Source organism: Rana temporaria, chromosome 4, assembly GCF_905171775.1.
Source record: "Rana temporaria chromosome 4, aRanTem1.1, whole genome shotgun sequence".
Lineage (NCBI taxonomy): Eukaryota > Metazoa > Chordata > Amphibia > Anura > Ranidae > Rana > Rana temporaria.
In genome coordinates, this window is record NC_053492.1 from 121,007,735 (window position 1) to 121,030,552 (window position 22,818).

Here is a 22,818-nt window from a genome sequence, read left to right on the forward strand (position 1 = left end):
CCAGCCAGACACACGTCCAACGTAAAATACGCCGGCTTGTGTTCCTTGGTGAAGACCTTTGCATGTCTGCTACTAGGTTGCACCTCCTTTATGGGGAATAACTTTACGCCGGACGTACAACTTACGCGCACCTCGCGTAGCCTGCGTCGGGCGCACGTACGTTCGTGAATCGCTGTATTTCCCTCGTTTGCATATTTGTATGGCTAATCAATGGGAGCGCCACCATGCGTCCAGCCTAAATGTGCACCCATCCTACGCCGGCGTAGGCAAGTTACGTTGGCTACGTTGGCGGGGTGAAGCCTGTTTTTAGGCGCATCTTAGTTTGTGGGTCTGGCGCACAGATACGACAGCGCACATTTGCACTTACGTCGGCGTAACGTGATTTACGTTGGCGTAAGTGCTTTGTGAATCTGGGCCTATGTCTCTGGCCTATATAATAGGCATTCAATGATATGATTGGTGCCTATTTCAGTATTCAATGTGTACCTGTATTGTACATATACATCTTTCATTACTACAATTGTTTATATTTGCTTCACTATTTATCTAAATCTAGAAAAAAACCCTTGTTATGTTGATTACCTCATGTCTTGTCTAGGACCTTTCTACCAACACATTCGTTTTATCTTGATACTCATGTATGTACTTGCAAAGGTCTCCTGTCCAATGTCTTAACATATAAAGTTACTGTGTTGCTCTAGCAATAGGCAATATTCAATAACTTCATAGTTACAATTGTAGCGCTACCCCCGAAGGAGCCGCTGGTAATTGATTGGGCCTGTACCCTCTTCTAACACCCCCCAATAATTTGGTCTCACTCCCCTTGACACAGCTGTGGTGCAGTGCTGATGTAAAGCTCAATAATAAAAGACAGGTACATAGACACAGATTATATTCACTTTACCTGTGTTGTCACCCGGGCATACACTGTTACACCTGCTTGGAGAATTAACAAGCCTCACAACAGATTGTGTTAAAGCAAAAGGTAACTTTACTAGAACAGGTTTCTGCGTTAACATGAAACCACAATTGGTATGCAATAATGATACAAGAGGTTGTAAGTGGCAATTGCCTAAGAGCCACCTGTATTGTTTCAGCAGGAGTGTCTCCAAGTGGGACTAATCCTCAGGCAACAACCTCAGCACTGAGCACCTTCCCACTTCCAGCACACCATGTAGACACTATGAAACCCACTATGCGGCACACAGTGTTTGGCAAGAATGATATATCACAGTATAATTAACTCAATATCCCCCCCCTTACAGTCTCTAGTAAGTGGTAACAGTACTGCAAGGCCTTGCGATAAGAATACAGTATAGTCTCTGGTCTTCTTTTCTTCTGTCTTCTGCTAGTTATCGTGAAACAAAGATTGTAATCCAAAGGGTTCTCTGATCAATAAAGCAATGTAGAACAACATAGAACAGTAGCTTAAATTGTGAAAAGTATCTGTGCACTCCTTCCTAGAAATGCACCTCCAGCGGCAGTCACAAAACAATCAAATCAGGCTTGAGGCCTATGCACATGTGACTCTGTTTTTTTTTTTTTTTCTTTTTCTTTTTTTTTTTTTTTTTTTTACACTTCAGACTCCGACCTCATAGAGTATGCGTATATACGCTCATGTTCTGTTTGCCAGCCCTTAGCGTCTCTAATTTTGGTTTTGCATCATTAGTGTAACTCTTTACCATTTATTTGCTTTATTTATTTATTTATTTATTTATTTATTTTTTTCAATATTTATATTATTATTATTATTATTTTTTTTTTTTTCCCTTTTTTTTAATAATATGAAATTTGAGAGTTACATTTGTATCCTCTTCCCCACCCCTCCCCCCCCTTCCCTATCCCCTCCCTTCATCCCCCTATCTCACCATAATTAATCTCGAGTTAATCTCTGATGCCACCGAGGTTTCCCTCTTCTTTTTTTTTTTTTTTTTTTTTTTTTTTTTTTTTGAGGTGTTATCTTAGCTCTCCTCCCTTAATTTTTCAGCATAGCTCCAAGATTTCTTAAAAATCCGCCAGTTATCCCATTTCTTATCTTGTGCTATGTTATTGCCTTCCAATCCCTCTCTCAGTTCTTCCATTCTATATGTTTCTTCCACTGAGTCAATCCATTCCCACATAGAAGGGCAATCCACCTCCTGCCATTTTCTTGGTATTAGCCTCTTGGCTGCATTCAGTAGGTGTGGCTCCAAGCTTTTTCTGTATTTTTTAATTCCTTCCTCTCCCCCATGGAACAGTACCACCCAGGGGTCCATCTTGATTTTCACCTTTGTGATTTCTTCTATGCACCCCAGGATTTTTTCCCAGTATTCCACAACTTTTGGGCACTTCCACCATAGGTGGGCCATGTTTCCCGGTTGACCACATCCCCTCCAACAGTCTCCCGTTTGTCCATCTCTAAATTTAGATAGTTTGTCTGGTGTCATATACCACCCAGTGATGCATTTATAACTCATCTCCGCGGTACGACTGTCTACCGCCGAGGAGTGTACCAGAGTCAACATTTTATCTATTGTGACCCTATCTCTTTGTGACCCAAGTTCCCTCTCCCATTTTTCAACGAATGGAGGAGTCATTCGCCCGTCCACTTTCAGCAAGATCTTGTATAGTTTTGATATAGATCCCTTAACCCTCTCCGTTGTACATATTTTTTCTAGTTCGGTCAGTTGTTCCCCTGACCTTATTGGGTGTGGCAGGGTGTGAATAAAATGGTCTAGCTGCTGATACCTCCACTCGTTAATTTCTTTATAATTTTTTCTCTTTTTTAATTCTTGTAGTGACATTAGGTGCCCATCTTTAATTACATCTCTTAATTGGATAGTATCCTTTTTTATCCAATTTCCTCCAATCTGTGTTTTACCCGGTGCAAAATAATCATTATTTTTTAATGCTAATAAGGGTGAGTTATATTCCTTTTCTAATTTTTTATATAATGTGTCCCAAATTTTTAGTGCGTTTTTTGTTATCTCGTGTGTATTCTTATCAAGTGCCCTAAATTGGGGCGGGTTCCAAATGATCTTGTCCAACCTTGTTTTTGACAATTCGTTTTCAATTTTGACCCACCTTTTTTCTTTACTGGCTCTGGCCCACTCCACCACCCTCGCCATCATCACTGCGTCGTAATAAGTTTTAATATCTGGTACCGCTAGTCCCCCTTTTTTTTTGGGTTGTCTTAGGGTCTGGAGAGAAATTCTATGTTTCCTGTCTTTCCAAATAAAATTCATAATCTGTTTCTTTAAAGCTGAGAGAAGTATTCCAGGCAAACTTATAGGTATCATCTGAAACCTGTAAGTAATTTTTGGAAGTATAACCATTTTACAATAGTTAATTCATCCTATCCAAGATAATGGTCTATTTTTCACCTTCCCTATTTCTTTCTTAATTTCATTTAACAGGGGGATAAAGTTTATCTCGTACATTTTTTTTGTTGATTTTGCTAAATAAATACCCAGATACTTAAGTTCTTTTACCCACGGAAATCGGTGCTTCATTCTGAGGTCCTTCTCTTCCCGCCTGTTTATATTTATGTTCAGGATTTCGGTTTTGGCTTCGTTGATTTAAAAATTTGATATTTCTCCATACTGCGTACATAAGTCTAGTAGCTTTGGGATTGAAATTTTGGGGTTTGTCAGATAGAAGAGGACGTCATCTGCGAAACATGTGACTCTGTTTAACTGAACTGTTCCGTGGAACTACCGGTCCCAGCAACACTATGCAATCAGTCTTGGTGTGTGAAAAGCAGTACAAAGTTCTGGGCATGAGCCCTCTCATCACACGAGGTCCAGACAGATGGATGCCTCCGCTCCACAGGATCTCAGTCTGTTTGCTGCGATCACACTGTCACGTTGTTCTGCTTCACAGATGACCGGAAGTTCTCGGTTACCTCCTTCAAGAGTCTCTGGTTCAATCACACAATGTAGGCCAGAACTCTGTGGAACACACACACACACAGAGCTCTGCTGGCAGGCCATGCGTCCCAGGAACAAGAGACCTAAGATGGCCACCACAAGACCTTTTATATCCTACCCACCATGCACTTCAGCCCCAAGTATTCATGGGTAGGTGATTTGCATAATACTTCACTGTGCTCTTGAAAAACCAAATGAATGAAATCCATTTCACATTTTAACCACTAGATGGTGCCAAATACCAATTTATAGAATTTATAGCATTAGTCATGAAACAATACTGCACAACATTAACATTACATTAAAAGGCAAAAATGCCCCCGCTACACAATTTTTTATAAATTTCTTTTTAGTTACCTGGCGCATTCCCACATTTTGCCTCGCTGCCACTTTTGTGGGTCCAATTTATCCATCATCCGGGTCTTCACCCCACTTCCTTTAGGGGTGTACAATATCAGTCAACTAGCACTGCACCATACTCGTTTAAAACAGCATCAAAAAACTTTGGTGAGCGTTTCACACTATAATGTTTATGGTTTGACTTTGTTTAAAACCAAACAAACGCTATTATATCTGACAATTTAATTGAAACTGTTTCTCTCTTTATACAATTTAGAGGCTCCTGATGAAGCGATCGAATATCACGAAACATGTAGAGCACAAGTCTTTCATTGTGGATCCGGTGGACCTCCCATCGAGGAGATTCTTATACTCAATGGCCCAGATTCAAGAAGCTATTGCGCCCGCGCAACCATAGGTTGCGCGGCGCAATAGCTGTTTTGCTCCCGCGTAGCGAATGCCCCTGATTCAGGAACATCGCTACGCGGACTGCAGCCTAGGATATGACAGGCATAAGCCTCCTTATGCCTTCATATCTTTGGCTGCATTCTTGCGTTGGCTGCTAGGGGGCGCGGCCATTGTGATCGGCGTATAGTATGCAAATAGCATACTATCACCGATTCACAAAACTTGCCCGGGCCCAGCGCACGCCAGGTACGGAGTTTCCGTACGGCGGCTTTAGCGTAAGGCTGCCCCTTCTCATAGTAGGGGCAGCCAATGCTAAAGTATAGCCGCCCATCCCGCTCGTGAAATTTGAATTTCACGTCGTTTACGTAAGTGATTCGTGAATGGCGCTGGACGCCATTCACGTTCACTTAGAAGCAAATGACGTCCTTGCGACGTCATTTGCCGCAATGCACGTCGGGAAAGTTTCCCGACGGAGCATGCGCTGTTCGCTCGGCGCGGGAGCGCGCCTAATTTAAATGATTCCCGCCCCCGGCGGGATCATTTACATTAGGCACCCTTACGCAGGGAAAATTAGCATAGCGCCCGCGCAATTTACGGAGCTACTGCTCCGTGAATCGCGGGCAAATCGAAATATTTGCGTGGGCGCAGAGCAAAAATCGTTGCCCTTTGCCCACGCAAATATTGCGCGGCTCTACCTGAATCTGGGCCAATATAGGCAGTTACTATATAGACATCTCTATAGCCAATTACTTACATCACTATTGAGCAGCTCCTGTTAGAAGGTCGCTGGGTGTTCCCAATATTGTATTGTATTGTTTTTATAAAAAAAAATCCTTCTCTATTTGTATGTATTTAGATGTTATTTCTTTGTGAAACATAAAATTTTGTACTTTTATATAAAGGTGCCTACAAAGTCCATTCTTCCTTCAATTCGTACTGAATTTTTTTCTATTTACAAAATACTAGGACGTGGCATATTAGTCTATTAAGGATGTTGATTACCATCCAAGGGCAACAGTAATCAATCTTTTTCTATGGTTAATTAAAAAACATTATTTATAATTATCTATAAAAAATAATAAAAGATAAAGTAGACCCTAGCATTTGTTTTACTTGTTACTGCATTGACACTACAAACTTACTAATATAGTTATACACTAGTTTTTATTAATGCCCAATTCCAGTGAAAACTTTTTAGGTTTTAGATAAAGTCGACCTTTTTACCAGTGATGGCAAACCTTGGCACCCCGGATGTTTTGGAACTACATTTCCTATTATGCTCAACTACACTGCAGAGTGCATGAGCATCATGGGAAATGTAGTTCCAAAACATTTGGGGTGCCAAGGTTTGCCATCACTGCTCTATACTGTCTATGTACAGTGCCTTGAAAAAGTATTCATACCCCTTGAAATTTTTGTCATGTTACAATCAAAAATGTAAATGTATTTTATTGGGATTTTATGTAATAGACCAACACAAAATGGTACAAGGAAAATTATAAATGGTTTTAATTTTTTTTTTTTACAAATAAATATCTGAAATGTGTGGTGTGCATTTGTATTCAGCCCCCTTTACTTTGATACCCCTAACTAAAATCTAAGGGAACCTATTGCCTTTGGAAATCACCTAATTAGTAAATAGAGTTCACCTGTGTGTAATTTGATCTCAGTATGAATACAGCTGTTCTGTGAAGCCCTCAGAGGTTTGTAAGAGAACTTTAGTGAACAAACAGCATCATGAAGGCCAAGGAACACACCAGACAGGTCAGGGATAAAGTTGTGGAGAAGTTTAAAGCAGAGTTAGATTATAAAAAAAATATCCCAAGCTTTGAACATCTCAAAGAGCACTGTTCAATCCATTATCCAGAAATGGAAAGAGTATGACACAACTGCAAACCTACCAAGACATAGCCACCTAAACTGACAGGCCGGACAAGGAGAGCATTACTCAGAGAAGCAGCCAAGAAGCCCATGGTAACTCTGGAGGAGATGCAGAGATCCACAACTGAGTTTCGTTTGCAGTTTGCGAGAAGCCATGTGTGGGACACAGCAAAGATGCGGAAGAAAGTGATGAGATGAGACCAAATTTAAACTTTTTGGCCTAAAAGCAAAAGACTATGGCCGCGATTCAGATACATTGGCGTATCTTTGTGAGGGCGTAGCGTATCTTCTTTACGCTACGCTGCCGCAACTTAGAGAGGCAAGTGCTGTATTCACAAAGCACTTGCTCCGTAAGTTGCGGCGGCATAGCGTAAATTGGCCGGCGTAAGCCCGCCTAATTCAAAGTAGGAAGGAGGTGGGCGTCATCTATTTAAATTAAGCGTGACCCCATGCAAATGAATGGCCGGTCGAACTGGGCATGCTCAGAATCACGTCGCATACACTCACTAAGATACGTCGGCGCAAAGCCTACGACGTGAACGTAACTTATGCCTAGCCCTATTCACATAGTACTACGTAAATGGCATACGCAACGTAAAATTCAACAGCATCGTTCCCTGGCCCATACCTTTGCATTACCTGCGCCTGCTATAGCAGGGGTAACTTTACGCCGGACGTAAGCCTTACGCAAATCGCGTATATGAAGCGGCCGGGCGCATCTACGTTCGTGAATCGGCGTATTTTACTCATATGCATATTTAGAATGGGAACGCCGAATGCGTCCAGCGTAACTATGCGCCCACGATACGCCGGCGTAGGCATGTTTTTCGGCGTATCTCGCTTTGTAAATCGGCGCAAAGATGCGACGGCACACATTTGAAATTACGGCGGCGTATCTGGAGATACGCTGGCGTAAATTGTTTCTGAATCCGGGCCTATGTTTGGCGGAAAACTAACACTGCACATCACCCGAAACACACCACCCCCACCGTGAAACATGGTGGTGGCAGCTTCATGTTGTGGGGATGCTTTTTTTCAGCATGGACAGGGAGCTGATCAGAGTTGATGGAGAGATGGATGGAGCCAAATACAGGGCAATCTTAGAAGAAAACCTGTTAGAGTCTGCAAAAGTTTTGAGACTGTGGAGGAGGTTCACCTTCCAGTAGGACAATGGCCCTAAACATACAGCCAGAGCTACAATGAAATGGTTTAGATCAAAGCATATTCATGTGTTAGGCCCCATACACACGTGAGGATTTATCTGCGGATACGGTCCAGCGGACCGTTTCCGCGGATAAATCCTCTCGAGGATTTCAGCAGATTTCAATGCGATGGAGTGTACTCACCATCGCATTGAAATCCGCGCCGAAATCCTCTGGCGATGACGTGCCGCGCCGTCGCCGCGATTATGACGCGGCGACGTGCGCGACGCTGTCATATAAGGAATTCCACGCATGCGTCGAATCATTACGACGCATGCGGGGGATCCCTTCGGACGGATGGATCCGGTGAGTCTATACAGACCAGCGGATCCATCCGTTGGGATGGATTCCAGCAGATGGATTTGTTTGGCATGTCAGCAAATATTCGATCTGCTGGAATCCATCCCAGGGGAGAAATATCCGCGGAAACAGATCCGCTGGAGTGTACACACCATAGGATCTATCCGCTGAAACCCATTTGCTGGGATTTTTCAGCGGATGGATTCTATCGAGTGTACGGGGCCTTAGAATGGCCCAGTCAAAGTTCAGACCTAAATCCAATTGAGAATCTGTGGCAAGACTTGAAAATTGCTGTTTGCAGACGCTCTCCATTCAATCTGACAGAGCTTGAGCTATTTTTCAAAGAAGATTGGGCAAAAATGTCATCCTCTAGATGTGTAAAGCTGGTAGAGACATACCCAAAAAGACTTGAAGCTGTAATTGCAGCAAAAGGTGGTTCTACAAAGTATTGACTCAGGGGGCTGAATACAAATGCATGCCACGCTTTTCACATATTTATTTGTAAAACGTTTTGATAACCATTTATCATTTTCCTTCCAGTTCACAATTATGTGCCACTTTGTTTTGGCCTATCACATAAATAAATACATTTACATTTTTGGTTGAAACATGACAAAATGTGTAATTTTTTAGGGGTTATGAATACTTTCTCAAGGCACTGTATCTGTATGGGGAGGCTTTCCCATACAGTGTTACTAAAAGCAGTGAAAGCTTTTTGTCTATTAGTTTGCAAACAATCTAGAACCTCTGTAAGCAATTCATTGTTGTCTGTGTCCTCAATGGGGAGATTTTGACGTTCTCCCTGTCTAGGTGTCGGGTCTCAAAGTCAGGTCTTATCTCTTCATTATTTAAAACTTACTGGTGTTTTTACACTTATCAACACCATCCATTTGTGGTTGGAATTACATTTTTAAACATGTGGTAGGGTTCACCATATTTCAAGTACCCTTAACATTTACAGATTAACTACCAGTACCATATATTGATGCATTGAGGTAACATGCCTAGGAAACGGTGCCTTTTTGCCTAGAGAAAATCATGATTTAATCCAATTAAAGACAGATGTGTTTCAGTGGCAGCCGGTGGGTATTTATTTTGAGGGAGCGGCAAACAACCACCCCTCGGGAGGCCGGTGGTGTGGCACTACCACCCCCTGGGCAGCGGGCGGCGCAGCACTACCACCCCTCCACCCCGGGCGACTAGCGGGCCAGCACTTACCCAATCTAGGTGGCAGGCTGTGGTGTCTTTCAGCACGGTCTGCTCGCTGTGTGGGCAGTGGCTCCGGTGTCTGCTTCTCCAGCAGCTTCCTCCACTGTGTGTCTCCTCTCTTTTCTGCCTAAGCGCTAGGCATCCAATTGGTTCAACTGACGCTTTGGCCAATCAGGAAATTCATTCACTATCATCACACAACTGGGTGGGCTCGGAATACAGTCCTCTGTGCACCAAGCCCACCATTTTTTTAAGCCTATTAGAGCCTCTGGCTCTAATCAAGTGCTTACAAAAATCACTCCTCCTCAATTGGAATCCATAGCTCGGTGCCCTGATATGTAGATCAGTAGGCCGGACGCATGGATAGGGGAGGCGGTGCCCGTGCGCCCTCTATGGACAGGCCTTCACTGATGGTTTTTCTCCAAAAGGAGGAGAGCCTAGAGTAAGGCAGGCCTTGTGTTCTTCTGGGATTTAGGAGTCATTATGGACTTGGATCAGGGGAGTGTAAAGGTCTCAAACTACCAGCTGTGCACATTTATGGCAGACAGGCAGGTCTGCGAGGGCTTGTGCAGTCACAGAGCACAGATGATGGCATGGATAGCCCTGCAGGGCCCCAGCTGTAGGATTTGACCATATGAAGGAGCTTGGAGCCTTCCTCATGGGGTTTCTGTATTGGGCACATATTTTAATATGTTTGGTTTATGTAGAGAGCTTACTTAGCATCTATTCCTGGGCATTTATCAAGTAGCATTTTTTTCATAATGTTTTGGGACACTACTTGAATTTTGTTTACCTAAAAACAAACCTGAACATGAGCCCAGATCCTTTTATAAACAGCCTTGGTGTTCTACAAAATACATTTTTCATTGCACTCACCAACTAGCATGTAAACAAACCAATTGACCCTGTCTAACAATTCATGGTAAAAAATCAGCGAACAATCTGGCGTGCCAACGTCAAGGCCAACCCTGCGGTACCAACTCTATAGTTTTGAATGTCTCCAAGTTGGAGCTCATATAGCAATGGATAAATTAAGGACAGGCTTACTTGGAGGGGGGCCACTCCTCCTTAAAGGCACAGGGACACAATGTGCCCCCACACCAAATCAGCGAAAAAGCTATACAAAAAGATGGCAACCACCCCAATATATAACTAGCCTTTGCAGTATGGTGCACCACACATCACAAACACAAATTTTCCAACACACTTACCAGCTAGCCTGCAAACACAAGACCCTTGACAGATGGGGTGGTTGCCATTTTTTTGTATAGCTTGTTCTCTGATTTGGTGTGGAGGAACATTGGATGCCTTCAGCTCCCATTGTGCCATTGCTGGGCATCCAATATGTCCATGTGCCAATAAGGAGGAGTGGGTACCCTCCTGACAATTTGCCCTTAATTTATCCTCTGCAATATATGCTCCAGCTTAGAGACTCTGAAACTAGAGTTGGGGCTACAGTATACAGGGTGGCCTTGACGTGGGCACTGTGGCTTTCACATATGTTTGCAAATGTGTGCAATGAAACTCTTAATGTTGTGTTTAAGTGTTTAATGTAAATTGTTAGACAGGGTCAATTTGGTTTGTTTGCAGGCTAGCTTGTAAGTGTGCTGGGAAATCATCTGTTTGTTTGTGATGTGCGTTGCCCTTCTATGTGCATCTTACTGCAAAGGCTAGTTATACATTGGGGTGGTTGCCATATTTTTGTATAGCTTTTTCGCTGATTTGGTGTGGGGGCACATTGTGTCCCGGTGCCTTTAAGGAGGAGTGGGCCCCCTCCAAGTAAGCCTGTCCTTAACCTCCTTAGGCCCCGTACACACGAGGGGATCTCCACTGGAAACGGTCCGCCAGACCGTTTCCAGAGGAGATTCCTCCGGATTTGGATCCGATGGCTTGTACTCACCATCGGATCAAAATCCGCCCAGGATTCATCCGCGGTGACGTGTCGCACCGTCGCCACGACGATGATGCGGCGACGTGCGCGACACTGGAAGGTAAGTACTTCCACGCATGCGTCGAATCATTACGACGCATGCGAGGGAGGGGAGCGGACGGATTGATCCGGTGAGTCTGTACAGACCACCGGATCAATCCACTGGACCCGATTCAAGCGGATAGATTTCTTAGCATGCTAAGAAATTTATATCTGCTTGAAATCGATCGGCCCGAGGAATCTCCGCGGATAAATATCCGCTAGGCTGTACAGACGACCGGATTTGTCCGCTGGAACTGATCCGTGGATCAATCCCAGCGGATAGATCCGGTCGTGTGTACAAGGCCTTAGCGGTATTCCCGAGTCTGGCTCGGGGTGAATCTTTCATACCAAAAGCGGTATCCCCTAGCCCAGTGGTTCTCAACCTGGGGGTCGGGACCCCCTCGGGGGTCAAATGACAATTTGCCAGGGTTCACCAAATCCTGGGCTATTCCTGAACCACACAGCACTCACAGCCCTTTCACAGCCGCCCAGCAGGGCAGAGACTAGAGGTCAGCTGACTGGTGATAAATGTGAAGTGTGAGGGGCTGGAAGAGACCCCATCTCCTGATTTTGGTATTGGTGTCACTGCTGCTAGACACTACAGAGCTGGAGACACAGTGAGTGATTAGAGTTGCCACTTAAAGTCCCCACTACAGTTCTCAGATCAGCAGGCAGATGACCTTGATCAAGAGCACCCAAGTTGGCTGATCAGAACTTCCCGCCAGCACTGCCACTCATCCCCCCCCAAGCATTAAGAGAAGAAAAAATAGAGAATACATGGAAGTGAGAGGAAGAATAAGAGAAAGAACAGGAAGGAAAGATGGCTAGAAAGAGGGATTGGGGGAAAAAACAAGAAATTAAGATAGAGAGATAAAAGGGAAAGAAAGGAGAACATAGAGAGAGGGGTAAATCCTAAAAGGTACCAGAAGGGGTTTTAATATTGTACTAGTGGAAGGGGCTCAGGGAGCCCTAAATATCCCTGGGTTAGGGGGCGCAAATTACTTTTTTGCCTTGGGTGCTGACAACCCACGCTACAAAAATTCTACTGTTAGGCGTCCCCACAACTTGGGAAATGTTATCAAGGGGTCACGGTACTAGAAAGGTTGAGAACCACTGCCCTAGCCAGACTCGGGATTGCATTGCAGGATACAGGGGAAGGTTACTTACCTTGTCCCTGGATCCTGCGATGTGTCCCCGCTGTGTGTGCGGGCTCCTCCGCTCTGTCTTCTAGCTCGAATCACAGTGCCGAGCTCTGCTCCCTGCGACGTTACGAGGCACGGGGACGGAGTTCGGCGCCAAATTCAAAAAGTGAAACACACAATACACATACAGTATACTGTAATCTTACAGATCACAGTACTGTATACAATAAATACACACCCGCTTTGTCCCTAGTAGTCTGCCCAGTGACCTGCATGCACTTTTATAAAATAAAAACTGTTCTTTCTGCCTGGAAACTGGAGATTGTCCATAGCAACCAAAAAGTGTCCCTTTACATCAAAAGTGCTTTTAGACCAGCTAGAAAACAGTGATAATAAATTAGAATCACTTGCAGAATTGAGCGATATCGATTTGTGGGAAAATTCGTCATCAAACAATAACAATTATGACAGCGACAATTCTGCAACTGAGCAAATTTTAGTGTTTTTGATTTGATTACCGTATTTATCTTCATATAACGCGCCCCGGCGTATAGCGCGCACCCCCAACCTAGAAGGAAAATTCCTAGAAAAAAAAGAAATAATTACAGTTTGGATGCCCCTCGTCGGGATCTTGCCCGGCGTCCATCACGTCCATCGGCGGCCTTGTCCGGTCCGGCGTCCTTCTGTGGCCATCGCGGTGTCCTCCCCGCTGTGTTTTTCAGCCGATCCCCGCTTCCCGCGCTGTGTTTGAACCACTCTGCCAACATATACCGAGCGCAGTACACTCGGGTATACTCGGGCAGGCTCGGCTCCTCTCGCGTAAAGGACGTAAAGGACGTACAGGACGCGAGCGGAGCCGAGCCTGCCCGACTATACCCGAGTGTACTGCGCTCGGTATATGTCGGCGGAGTGGTTCAAACACAGCGCAGGAAATGGGTATCGGCGTATATCGTGCACCCACGATTTTGCCCTGATTTTAAGGGAAAAAAAGTGTGCGGTATACGCCGATAAATACGGTACATTATTGAATAATTTTTATTATAATTACATTATTATTTGTTATAATTATTTATAGTTATTTATTATATTATAATTAATGATTTCGTGTTTCAAACTTTATCATACCCGGGATGTCTACTAGACTCTTGTTTGGACAGATTTAAGTGAGTTATTCCTAAGAATTGAAGGCCTACAATACATATCACCAAATTTCCATGCAAAAATTTTTACCGCTTTTGGTACAAAATTCCAGACATAATCATCCTGCCAGGGAGGTTAATTTATCCATTGCTATATAAGCTCCAACTTGGAGACTTTCAAAACTATAGAATTGGTACTGCAGGGTTGGCCTTGGCGTTGGCACGCCAGCTCTCAAATAGTTTTGCAAATGTGTTTTTAACGAAACCCTCTGTTTTTACGTGAATTGTTAGACCGGGTCAATTTAGTTTGTTTGCAGGCTGGCTGGTAAGTGTTGTGGAAAATTTGTGTTTGTTTGTGATATGCTTTGCCCTTTCATGTGCACCTCAGGGCAACATTTTGTAAATTGGGGTGGTTGCCATCTTTTTGTGTAGATTTTTTACATTTCTCCTATACCCTGGGCTCTTGCACCGAATATAAAACATCACGTAATGTAATATTTCTTTTGATAAAAGGCGATACTGACTCATACAATAGTAATAATATCAGTCCCTAACCTCCTTTCCCAGGCGCATATGTTACATGTATGCAACATATTATATCTTTTCTAGTCTAACAAGTGTGTAGTGTACTCGATTTTGTGACACGATTTTGTTAACATTAATACATCTGAGTGAAGGCCAATAACAGGCATGTTTCCAGCCCTCGTTCTACACTTGATATATTTTCTGCCCCCAGTTTTGCATTTAGCACAATAATGATACAAGATGTGATGATTTATAAAACAGCCTTAGATCAGCAGAAACAAAGGACTAAACTGTGCAGACACGGATCTGAGACTTCAGAAAAGCAACAGAAAATCTTAATCTGCAGGACATGCTACAGTCACCATGATCACAACACTGAGTACATCCATAAGGAACAGCACATGGTATATGCTGAAATCACCCAGACATTCAGCAGAAGGAGCTGTCCATCTCTTCCACAGTTCTCATCTGTGCTTGGTTACTGATGTGAACTATATGGATAATTATAGTCTCCTGCTGCTATGCAGAAGAAGAAAAAAGATAAACATAGGAATGTCTGCTCTAAATGCCTTATCTTTATATTAATACATGCTTTGTTGCTTTCTATAGATCCATGTATACCACAATCATTAGTATTTACAGATACATCTGACAATTAAAAAAAAAAAAAACAATGCCATCAATATAGACTGAATTCTAGCTATAAATCCATCTATCAGACCTAAGGAACATAACACTGGAGAAGGTACATTTAGAACGTTCTAAAAATACACACAAAAATAAAATAATCATTACAGATCCATAGAATACATTGTTTACCTTCAAATACCTCATTTACATTCATCCTCAACAATGACGCCATCAGGTATTCTTCAGTATATCACGAGCGAGAATGCATACTTACTGATTATTAAGGCCCTCCTGATTTAGTGCATTTTTTCTCCTATGGATTTTTTTGTAATGTTTTCCTTCAAAGGCGATGGCAATGCAGTCGGTACAGAATCCTTCTATTAGATGTGGAAGCGGCTGCTCATGACACAGCTCTGATTCCCCCACCCCACTCACATCTGATAATGTCTCCTGCACATTCATTTCCAGCGATGCTCATACAGGCTCGGAAAAATCTTGGATGTGCTGCAGAACATTCACAGTGATTTGATCCTAAAGTCATAGCTCGTGCCCCAATACATGTAAATAACTGTAATCCTTGGGTAATCCTTGGGTATACTGCAAGTGTCACATCATATATGTATATATATATATATATACACACATGTATATATATATATATATATATATATATATATATCCAATGACCTAACACTGTGTACAGCCTTTTTTGGAACCAGGAACAGGAGAAAAAAAGTCTGCTCCCAGCACACTGCGCTGTCCGGCCAGAAAGACTCACAGGCACAGTACTGGCATCTATTTGTTATCTATGCTTGTCATTATTATATTTATGGTACGCTGAATGTATTAAGGGATGTGTTTGGGGCTCAATAAAACTTACATTTATTTAAAACAATATCACACTATTTGAGTTCCCTCTGTTTCCATGTGATGGCGATTTGATTGAACATAAACACATTGGCTGGTGGAGAGTGCAACATCCAGGAGATACAGAGAGACATATGCTCAAGGCTTTACTTTTACTTACTTGTGGTGAGTGCATCCCCTTAAGGGGTTTATCCCCTCACGTGGTGAACGCCCCCTTTGGTGAAGGAAGCACTAATTGAAGATTTTCTCTGCCTATCTATCAGCACTATCATCTGATTTCCTATATATTATGGACATATAGAAGTGTTTCAGACGCTGGTCTGGGAATAGCGCTGCTACAGTGTTTTATTTGAACTTTGGACCTTTATGGTTTTAGAAGTTTTATATTTACTGTATATTTTATATATATATATATATATATATATATATATATATATATATATATATATATATGATGTGACACTTGCAGTATATACACATACACACACATATATATATATACATATATATATATATATATATATATATATATATATATATATATATATGCCATTGTACATACAATATATACTATATATATGTATACTACTGTGTATATATATAAACATGTGTATAGAGCAGCAAACAAAGTCAGCAAGGGGTCCCTGTGCAGAAATGGTATCTGGGCCCCAATTATTGCTATCGTCATGGCAAGTAAAACATGGAACTGCTCATTGAATTATCAGATAAAATAATATCCTTTGAGAAAATGCCCATATTATACAAAAATTCCACACCAAAATGATATTTGTGTTTGTGGATAGCTAATAAATCCCTGTGAAATGACCCCAATATGTCACTGTGTCACAGCACAATTTTTTTTTTGTGTCATTCTATTACAGCTAATTATGTAACAGCAAATTCCATCACCCAGCAACTGCACATATTATCCCCCAGCAAGAATACAGACTGCAATGGCAAATGTTATCACCTTAGAAGAACATACATTGAGATAACACATTATACTAACCAGCAATGCAATATTATGCTAAAAAAGCTATTTATGTTAACTAAAAATATTTTTCAAACATCACTATCCTCTCCAATGTTGGGCTCTCTCATATTTAGCCACCACCAGCCCTTTTAATAAGAGCCCCCCTTCTAGCCAATTACCATTAGACCCCTTCCCCCCATGGGGAGCTCCCTAAAAATGTATCCTGCAAATCTACAGCCTCCCTCAGTGAATGAATGAATGAATGAAATGAATGAAAAAACTTATATAGCGCGGCACATGCGAACTGAATCGCCTCTGGGCACTTGATGTTTCGTGTCTCATGACATCAAAAGAGCAGAGTTTTAATCCGTCTTCTGAAAGTCAGGTGGTTTTCCTCCAACCGAACGCTGGTTGGTAAAGCGTTCCATAGTCTCGGACCTTGAAAAGCAAACCTTCTTTCTCCTTTGGACTTGTATTTGGTTTTTGGCACCTTGACCAGATTTTGGTCAGTGGATCGCAGAACGCGATTGTGAGGTTCTATCTTGTCGCAAAGATATTGCGGCGCCTTCCCATGGATGCACTTATGTGTCAGGCAGAGTGCTTTAAATACAATTCTGTCTTTTACTGGCAGCCAGTGAAGGGTTCTCAGCGAAGGTGAGATTGATTCCCATGTCCTTTTCCCAGTCACCAGTCTGGCGGCCGTATTCTGTACGACTTGCAGACGGGAGATTTGGTACTTTGGGAGTCCGAGGTAAAGGGCATTTGCATAGTCCAGTCTGGAATTCACGATTGTTCCCACCACGACTGCTACGTCTTCTTTGGGGATAAATGGAATAAGTCTGCGTAGTAGGCGCAACAAATGGTGCGATCCGCTGACTACTGACCCTATTTGTGCGTCCATTGTCATGAAGGTGTCAAAAATGACTCCTAGACTTTTGACTTTGGAGCTAGGGGTGATGCTTTGGCCCAGAATGGGCGGCGGTGTCCAGGTTGTTGCCAGTTGACTCTTTCGGCTGGCGTGAAACATAAGAAGTTCTGTTTTGGAACTGTTGAGTTTAAGATAACTCTTATGCCGCATACACACCATCACTTTATGTGATGAAAAAAAACGACACTTTCTGTGAAGTAAAAAATGACGTTTTTGAAACTTCAATTTTCAAAGACGAAGTTGCCTACACACCATCGTTTTCTCACAATGTTCTTGCAAAGTGAGGTTACGTTCCACCACGTTTTACCATTGAAGCTTGCTTCATAAGTAGCTTCTGGGCATGTGTGGATGAAAAAACGTCTTAGAAAACGACGTTTTTTGCTACACACGGTCAATTTCTGTGAAGTAAAAAGTGCACTTTTGAAAAACGACACATAAAATTGAAGCATGCTTCAATTTTTTTTGGTCGTTTTTTACAAGACATAAAACGACGTTTTCCCCCACACACAGTCAATTAAAGTGACGTTTTTAAAAACGTCATTTTTTTTCATCACATAAAGTGATGGTGTGTACGCGGCATTAGTCATCCAGTTTTTTATCGAAGAGAGACATTTCTCTAAACTGAGATGATGATCCTTTTTGTTGCAGATGCGAAAATACAATTGTGTATTGTCTGCATAAGAGTGATAAAGTAGTTCTTGGCTACTGATAATATCAAAGAGAGGGCGAAGATAGATGTTGAACAGTACCGGTGACAGGGGGGATCCTTGGGGGACTCCACATGGCACCGTGCGTTTTTCCGACGTGAAAGATCCCAGTTTCACTGTTTGTGATCGGTTTTCAAGAAAGGAGGAAAACCATGGTAAATTACCTTCTGCGATTCTGGCTACCTCGGCCAGTCGCATCAGTAACATTTTGTGGTCTACTGTGTCAAAGGCTGCGCTTAGGTCTAGCAGAACCAGGAGACAGGATTCTCCCTCGTCTGCGGCCTCGAGGGCATCGTCCCATATTTTGAGTAATGCCGTTTCTGTCCCGTGTCCGGGACGGAAACCTGATTAAAATGGATCGAGTAGATTGTGGGTATCCAGATGCTGTTGCAGCTGTTGTACCACTATTTTCTCCATTATCTTGGAGAGAATATTTAGGCCTGTTATGGGGCGGCGGTGAGTTGGGTCCTTGGGATCCAAGTTAGGTTTTTTCAAGATGGGCTGGATTGTGCCCTCTTTCAGCAGGGATGGCACTATGCCTTCCTTAAATGACTGATTTATAAGCTGTGTGATGGGAGGCGCCAGAATGTCGGCGCATTCCTTCAGCAGCTTGGTGGGAATGATGTCATTGGGTGCTGTGCTGTTCCGCAATGCACCAATGATATTTTTGGTGGTATCGATGGAGATGGGTTCCAGAGTGAACTTAGTTGATTGTAGAAGGTTTCTGTTGGTGTTTTGTAGTTGATTGAAGAGGGGGCTGAGGGGGGTATTATTTTGTAGAATACTTACCCGAATACTTTCGGATTTGTCGATGAAGAAATTCGATAGTTTATTACAGAACTCTTGGGTGTCTGAATTGGGTACTTCAAGACATCCTGGATTCATGGTCTGGGTGACCATCTTGAAGAGTTCGCGGGGGCGGTTCATGGCGCTGTTAATCGTCATAGAAAAATGATGTTTCTTGGCTTTGAAGATTTCTTTATGATATTGTGTTGTTATTGCCTTGTAGATGATGAGGTGATCTTCTGAAGGGCTTCTTTTCCAGGCGGCTTCCGCCCTTCTGCGCTCTTGCTTCAGTAGGGACAGCTGGTTGTTGAACCAGCCGGACTTTTTTTTCCGGATGCGGACTTTGCGTTTCGGTGCTACTAAGTCGGCTGATTGTAGCAGAGCTGCATTTATGGCATCCAGTGTATCTGAGGCTGTTAACTGAGGATGAATAGTTTCGATTCGGTTTCCCAAGGTAGATTTGAAGAGTTCCGAATGGAGCTTCTTCTGAGATCTAGCCCAGTGTATTGTCACCGGCTTGGGTGCTTTTATAACTGGTGGAATTTTGGAAATTATGAAACTAATTGCATGGTGGTCTGTCCATGGCAAAGGTTCATTTCCCAAAAAGTAAAGACCCAATCACACTGGTTCTCAGGGTAGAATGCCCTGTAGCAGGTGATATTTACACAGACAATCAAGGTAAAAGGGCAATACACTAACCACCAATGTAATGGGCATTCACACTGTCCACCAAAGCCCCCAATATAATGGCGATCAGTGTAAATACCTCCATTACAGTGCTAGTGTAAACTCCCCTGTTACAATGGGGATCATTGTAAAATAATTTGTTACATTCGTAGTTAGTGTTATCACTTGTTACATTGGTGGTCAGTGTAGATTTTCATGTTACATTGGTGGTCAGTATAAATTGCCTTGTATGTTGAAGGTCAGTATTCATTTATAGTTCATATAACATTGGTGTTTAGGGATAGAAGGCCCATTTACGTTGGAATTTAGCAATGTGCCAATCAATGTTCACTAGGAGAGGAGCATATTGTACTTGTATTATTGGATATGAAGGGCCCTCATTCATTGGTGTCAGTGGGAAAAGGTTCCTAATTCATTGTTGTGATTGGTTACTTTTCTAGACTAGGGCTCATCTGGACATGCTGATTTTTGAGACAAAACTATGAGGCTGGTAAAGTCCACAGAACTGGGTCAGGCCCAGTATAGTTCATTCACGGAAAATATTGTGGCTATCATTTGGCCACTGGGATCCTGGGGCTTATTACAGGTAGGGACAGCCTCTAATGGTAGTGAGCCCCTACCTGTAATTTTCCCCAAGATCTTTTAGATGTAGAGCTTCAATGACTTATGCCGCGTACAGACGGTCGTTTTTTGTGATGAAAAAAAACGTTGTTTTTAAAAACGTCATTTAAAATGACCGTGTGTGGGGAAAACGTCGTTTTATGTCTTCTGAAAAACGTCAAAAAAAATTTGAACATGCTTGAATTTTTTGTGTCGTTTTTCGAAACGTCGTTTTTTGTGTCAATTAAAATGATAGTGTGTGGGCAAAACGACGTTTAAAACAAAGTTTTTAAACCCGCGCATGCTCAGAAGCAAGTTATGAAGCTAGCTTCAATGGAAAAGAGTGCTGAACGTAACCACGCTTTTCTAGAGCATTTTGAAAAAACGATGGTGTGTAGGTAATGTCGTTTTTGAAAATGAAGTTTCAAAAACGTCGTTTTATTTCATGATTTAAAACGTCGTTTTATTTAATCACAAAAAACGACCGTCTGTACGCGGCATTAGTCCACTCACCAACTTGAAGGTTAAGGGCCTTTGTTGGGTAAATGGAAGCCAATGGAGGGGTTAACAGAGGGGGGTTGCAGACACTGAACAGTTGGTAAGTTGGATGAGTTTGCAAATTTGTGCAACTAAATCCCTATTTTAAACGAATACTGTAAGACGGGTTAATCTGGTTGGTCGCAGGCTTGTTATTAAGTAGTAATAAGTTTTCCAGGGATTTTTCTTTGGCTTTTGTTTGCCCCCTGCCCCCACTAGCCTGCCATAGTGCTCCCCCTCCCGCAGGGAGAGGAGATGGAAGACATGGAAAAGGAGAGAAATGGACAGAGGGGAGAGAGGAGGGGGGGAAGAGGTGAGGGTGAGAGAGACACACTCCCTCACACCCCAGCCTCCACCCCCAGTACCCACACTCACATGTCTCCACAGGACAATTGTTGGCCACTGTACCCATAAATTTCTGCTACTGTACCTATCAATTGCTGCCAGTGTGCCCATCAATTGCCGCCACTGTGCCCATCAATTGCTGCCAGTGTGCCCATCAATTGCCGCCACTGTGCCCATCAATTGCTGCTTGTGTGCCCCATCAATTGCTACCAGTGTGCCCAGCGATTGCTGCCAGTGTGCCCAGCAATTGCTGCCAGTGTGCCCCATCAATTGCCGCCAGTGTGCCCCATCAATTGCCGCTACTGTGCACCATCAAATGCTGGCCGCATTGCGTCCACTGTTTACCAATTTGGAAGCCTATTAGAACCTATGGCTTTAATCAGGATGCCTATTAGAGCCGATGGCTCTAATCAGGAGCTTCCAAAAAAAACTGCTGTAATTCAGATGTTCGGTGCCCGATAAGGGACCAGACACCTGAATAGGGGGCGGCAGCGGCGACAATAGACAGGTGCAGGAAAGAGGGGGTGGCACTCCTGCGCCCTTTATGGACGCACCGCCACTGGTAGCATCACTGGTTGCTAGGAGGCTGTTTGTAATGAAGCTTACATCATCCCTAATTCGGAGTTCCACCCATTTAAAAGTCAGCAGCTACAAAAAGTGTAGCTACTGACTTTTAATAATCAGACAATCACCTGTCCCATGGTCCAGAGATGTGAGTGCACAAAGCCCTGCTCCTCTCCCCTTCTTTTGCGTGGTGCCAGTATAGTTACTGTGGGCGCCTAGCTGTGGCTTCACAGCCGGGCGTGAGCAGCACTGTGTGCTGTGATTTGCCGGACAAACTTCTGGGACCTGTGACGTGTCGGCGTTGCATTGCCAGAGAGGAAGTGGGAGCTGGGTGCCCGTAAAAACAGCCCACACCCTAAAAAATTGACATGCCAAATGTGGCATGTCAGGGGGTCACCTACACTTAAAGCGGAAGTTCCATTTTTGGGTGAAACTCTACTTTAAAAGAGAAGTATGGCCAAAGCTTTTCTTGTTCATACTTCTCTTCTGGGTGCACTACTCTCCTGTGACTCAGAATCAACTGATAGTGGTCTATTGCCCATTGCTGGTGCAGGCTCTGGAAGAATCCCAACAATTTTGTCAGAATCCACCCAGTTGTCTGATTGACAGCTGGCTCCTGCTATAAGAGCGTGGCTGAGAGCCGAAGCCAGCTGCACGCAACCTATCTCCAGTCCAATGCTCCAGTGAGCACAGAAAAGGCAGAGCGGGAAGCAGCGACTGACAATTACAACTCTTCGCTCCAAGAAGACTGAAAGCTGAGCGATCAGTGGCCATGTGATTCTTCAATTCTTGGTCTTAAAATTGGCAGGGTTTTAAAGCCCACACCTCTCCTTTAACAACCAGTAACAGGTTGGTGGTAGCAGTGGAAAATATGCCACTCTGCTACAGGCACTCTGCCTGTCTTTGTACACCAACTTACATTTGGTCTGAATTATCTCCAGTTTCATTATCTACAAACTGGAAATTATTTTTATTATGATGCATTATTAGTGTCACTTTGTAAAAGTGACATTTTTGAGAGCTAACTGAATCTGCCACACGTGTTGGTAAAGTTACAGGGATTTTTTAATCTGGCATAGGCCACTTTACAGGGCCATAGCACCATAATAGTGTTGTAAGAGATTTATTGAATTGCCCTAATCATCTTGTCAAGAGACTAAAGGCTCCGT

General features: G+C 43.1%; 1 protein-coding gene across 1 annotated transcript in view; it reads right to left on the reverse strand.

The window, feature by feature from the left end:
• The window catches only part of AMER3 (APC membrane recruitment protein 3), a 28,698-nt gene extending 13,568 nt beyond the window's left edge, over nucleotides 1-15,130 (reverse strand). Inside the window, exon 1 of the mRNA XM_040348978.1 lies at nucleotides 14,930-15,130. The gene's annotated coding sequence lies outside the window, so the exon portion shown is untranslated. The remainder of the gene's footprint in view (nucleotides 1-14,929) is intronic.
• Nucleotides 15,131-22,818: the final 7,688 nt, after the last annotated feature.